Source organism: Schistocerca piceifrons, chromosome 3, assembly GCF_021461385.2.
Source record: "Schistocerca piceifrons isolate TAMUIC-IGC-003096 chromosome 3, iqSchPice1.1, whole genome shotgun sequence".
Taxonomy (NCBI): Eukaryota; Metazoa; Arthropoda; class Insecta; order Orthoptera; family Acrididae; genus Schistocerca; species Schistocerca piceifrons.
Genome location: NC_060140.1, coordinates 364,882,202 through 364,886,946, shown reverse-complemented (window position 1 = coordinate 364,886,946; position 4,745 = coordinate 364,882,202).

Below are 4,745 nucleotides of genomic sequence, written 5' to 3'. Positions count from 1 at the left end.
AAATAGCAAAACTCCTTTAATACTTTAAGTGTCTCATTTCGTAATCTAATTCCCTCAGCATCACCCGACTTAATTCGACTACATTCCATTATCCTCGTTTTGCTTTTGTTGATGTTCATCTTATACCCTCCTATCAAGACACTGTCCATTCCGTTCAACTGCTCTTCCAAGTCCTTTTCTGTCACTGACAGAATTACAATGTCATCGGCTAACCTTAAAGTTTTTATTTCTTCTCCATGGATTTTAATACCCACTCCTAACTTCTCTTTTGTTTCTTTTATTGCTTGCACAATATAAAGATTGAATAACATCGGGGACAGGCTACAACCCTGTCTCACTCCCTTCCCAACCACTGCTTCCCTTTCATACCCCTCGACACTTATAACTGCCATCTGCTTTCTGTACAAATTGTAAATAGCCATTCGCTCCCTGTATTTTACCCCTGCCACCTTCAGAATTTGAAAGAGAGTATTCCAATCAACATTGTCAAAAGCTTTCTCTACGTCTACAAATGCTAGAAACGTAGGTTTGCCTTTCCTTAATCTTTCCTCTAAGATAAGTCCTAGGGTCAGTATTGCCTCACGTGTTCCAACATTTCTACGGAATCCAAACTGATCTTCCCCGAGGTCGGCTTCTATCAGTTTTTCCGTTCGTCTGTAAGGAATTCGCGTTACTGTTTTGCAGCTGTGACTTATTAAACTGATAGTTCGGTAATTTTCACATCTGTCAACACCTTTCTTTTTTTGGGGTTGGAATTATTACATTCTTCTTGAAGTATGAGGATATTTCGCCTGTCTAATACATCTTGCTCACTAGATGGTAGAGTTTTGTCAGGACTGGCTCTCCCAAGGCTGTCAGTAGTTCTAACGGAACGTTGTCTACTCCCAGGGCCTTGCTTCGGCTCAGGTCTTTCAGTGCTCTGTCAAACTCTTCACGCAGTATCATATCTCCCATTTCATCTTCATCTGCCTCCTCTTCCATTTCCATAATATTGTCCTCAATTACGTCGCCCTTGTATAGACCCTCTATATACTCCTTCCACCTTTCTGCTTTCCCTTATTTGCTTAGAACTGGGTTTCCATCAAAGCTCTTGATATTCATCCAAGTGGTTCTCCTTTCTCCGCAGGTCTCTTCAATTTTCCTGTAAGCAGTATCTATCTTACCCCTATTGAGATAAGCCTCTGCATCCTTACATTTGATCTCTAGCCATCGCTGCTTAGCCATTTTGCACGTCCTGTCGATCTCATTTTTGAGACGTTTGTATTCCTTTTTGCCTGCTTCATTTACTGCATTTTTATATTTTCTCCTTTCATCAATTAAATTCAATATTTCTTCTGTTACCCAAGGGTTTCTACTAGCCCTCGTCTTTTTACCTATTTGACCCTCTGCTGCCTTCACTATTTCATCCCTCAAAGCTACCCATTCTTCTTCTACTGTATTTCTTTCCCCCAGTCCTGTCAATTGTTCCCTTTTGCTCTCCCTGAAACCCTGTACAACGTCTGGTTCTTTCAGTTTATCCAGGTCCCATTTCCTTAAATTCCCAACTTTTTGCAGTTTCTTCAGTTTTAATCTACGGTTCATAACCAATAGATTGTGGTCAGAGTCCACATCTGCCCCTGGAAATGTCTTACAATTTAAAACCTGGTTCCTAAATCTCTGTCTTACCATTATATAATCTATCTGATACCTTTTAGTATCTCCAGGGTTCTTCTATGTATACAACCTTCTTTCATGGTTCTTGAACCAAGTGTTGGCTATGATTAAGTTATGCTCTGCGGAAAATTCTACCAGGCGGCTTCCTCTTTCATTTCTTAGCCCCAATCCATATTCACCTACTATGTTTCCTTCTCTCCCTTTTCCTACTGACGAATACCAGTCACCCATGACTATTAAATTTTCGTCTCCCTTCTGTACCTGAATAATTTCTTTTACCTCACCATACATTTCATCAATTTCTTCGTCATCTGCAGAGCTAGTTGGCATATAAACTTGTACTACTGTAGTAGGCTTGGGCTTCGGGCCTATTTTGGCCACAATAATGCGTTCACTATGCTTTTTGTAGTAGCTTACCCGTACTCCTATTATTTTATTCATTATTAAACCTACACCTTCATTACCCCTATTTGATTTTGTAGTTATAACCCTGTATTCACCTGACCAAAAGTCTTCTTCCTCCTGCCACCGAACTTCACTAATTCCCACTCTATCTAACTTCAACCGATCCATTTCCCTTTTTAAATTTTCTAAGCTACCTGCCCGATTAAGGGATCTGACATTCCACTCTCCGATCCGTAGAATGCCAGTTTTCTTTCTCCTGATAATGACGTCCTCTTGAGTAGTCCCCGCCTGGAGATCCGAGTGGGGGACTATTTTACTTCCGGAATATTTTACCCAAGAGGACGCCACCATCATTTAATCGTACAGTAAAGCTGCATGCCCTCGGGAAAAATTACGGCTGTAGTTTCCCATTGCTTTCAGCCGTTTGCAGTACCAGAACAGCAAGGCCATTTTGGTTAGTGTTACAAGGCCAGATCAGTCAATCATCCAGACTGTTGCCCCTGCAACTACTGAAAAGGCTACTGCCCCTCTTCAGGAACCACACGTATGTCTGGCCTCTCAACATATCCCCCTCCGTTGTGGTTGCACCTACGGTACGGCTATCTGTATCGTTGAGGCACGCAAGCCTCCCCACCAAAGGCAAGGTCGTGGGGAGGATCTTTGGGGTATTCTTCTCCGATAAGTGGAGCAGACAAGTTGCATAAAACAAGTGATCTTTAACCAAACGTAAGTAGAATCCGAATAAACGGAACATTGACCTGAGCTGCTTTTTATTGCTGGACTCTTCAAACTTTCCAGTGACTGATAGTTTGGAAGGATCAGGTAATACATCTTCGCTGCTTATTTCAGTGCTCAACAATATTATTTTGTCTCTTACACACTCAGTCTTCTCTAACTTTAATTTGATACCTCATTTTTCTATAGTTTCTAGCACCCTGTCTGGTAGACTGATATGTTCTTCCCATGTGGGAGTTGCCGACAGTATATCATCTACATAAAGAGTTACCAGATCTGACAGTTCCTATTGGTAGCACGCTCCCTCATACAAAAAGACTGTATATTCACGAGATTCTTTCGCCAGAGGCAAATTCCAGTATCTGTAAGTTATCCCCATTGACGTAAGATACATAAACCCTCGGAACTTTTGTATCAGTTCATCCACATTTTAGAGAGGATCACTCTCTCGTATTACAATTTCATTTGGTCAGCTCGCGTCCAGCGCTAATCTAACGCCTCCATCACGCTTAGGCACAACAACAAGAGGATTATTATACTCACTAATTGCTTGCTCAATGACACGCCATGCCAACATATGTTGGATTTCTTCCTTAACCGCTTTCTTTCTCGAAACATTTATCTAATAGGGTTTCTTGAAAGAAACCTGTCCAGGCTTTACATTCAAACGGCACTCCCACCCTTTAACCTCACCAGGCGTATTCGAGGATACGTTATGGTGAGTGGTTAATACACTCCTGGAAATTGAAATAAGAACACCGTGAATTCATTGTCCCAGGAAGGGGAAACTTTATTGACACATTCCTGGGGTCAGATACATCACATGATCACACTGACAGAACCACAGGCACATAGACACAGGCAACAGAGCATGCACAATGTCGGCACTAGTACAGTGTATATCCACCTTTCGCAGCAATGCAGGCTGCTATTCTCCCATGGAGACGATCGTAGAGATGCTGGATGTAGTCCTGTGGAACGGCTTGCCATGCCATTTCCACCTGGCGCCTCAGTTGGACCAGCGTTCGTGCTGGACGTGCAGACCGCGTGAGACGACGCTTCATCCAGTCCCAAACATGCTCAATGGGGGACAGATCCGGAGATCTTTCTGGCCAGGGTAGTTGACTTACACCTTCTAGAGCACGTTGGGTGGCACGGGATACATGCGGACGTGCATTGTCCTGTTGGAACAGCAAGTTCCCTTGCCGGTCTAGGAATGGTAGAACGATGGGTTCGATGACGGTTTGGATGTACCGTGCACTATTCAGTGTCCCCTCGACGATCACCAGTGGTGTACGGCCAGTGTAGGAGATCGCTCCCCACACCATGATGCCGGGTGTTGGCCCTGTGTGCCTCGGTCGTATGCAGTCCTGATTGTGGCGCTCACCTGCACGGCGCCAAACACGCATACGACCATCATTGGCACCAAGGCAGAAGCGACTCTCATCGCTGAAGACGACACGTCTCCATTCGTCCCTCCATTCACACCTGTCGCGACACCACTGGAGGCGGGCTGCACGATGTTGGGGCGTGAGTGGAAGACGGCCTAACGGTGTGCGGGACCGTAGCCCAGCTTCATGGAGACGGTTGCGAATGGTCCTCGCCGATACCCCAGGAGCAACAGTGTCCCTAATTTGCTGGGAAGTGGCGGTGCGGTCCCCTACGGCACTGCGTAGGATCCTACGGTCTTGGCGTGCATCTGTGCGTCGCTGTGGTCCGGTCCCAGGTCGACGGGCACGTGCACCTTCCGCCGACCACTGGCGACAACATCGATGTACTGTGGAGACCTCACGCCCCACGTGTTGAGCAATTCGGCGGTACGTCCACCCGGCCTCCCGCATGCCCACTATATGCCCTCGCTCAAAGTCCGTCAACTGCACATACGGTTCACGTCCACACTGTCGCGGCATGCTACCAGTGTTAAAGACTGCGATGGAGCTCCGTATGCCACG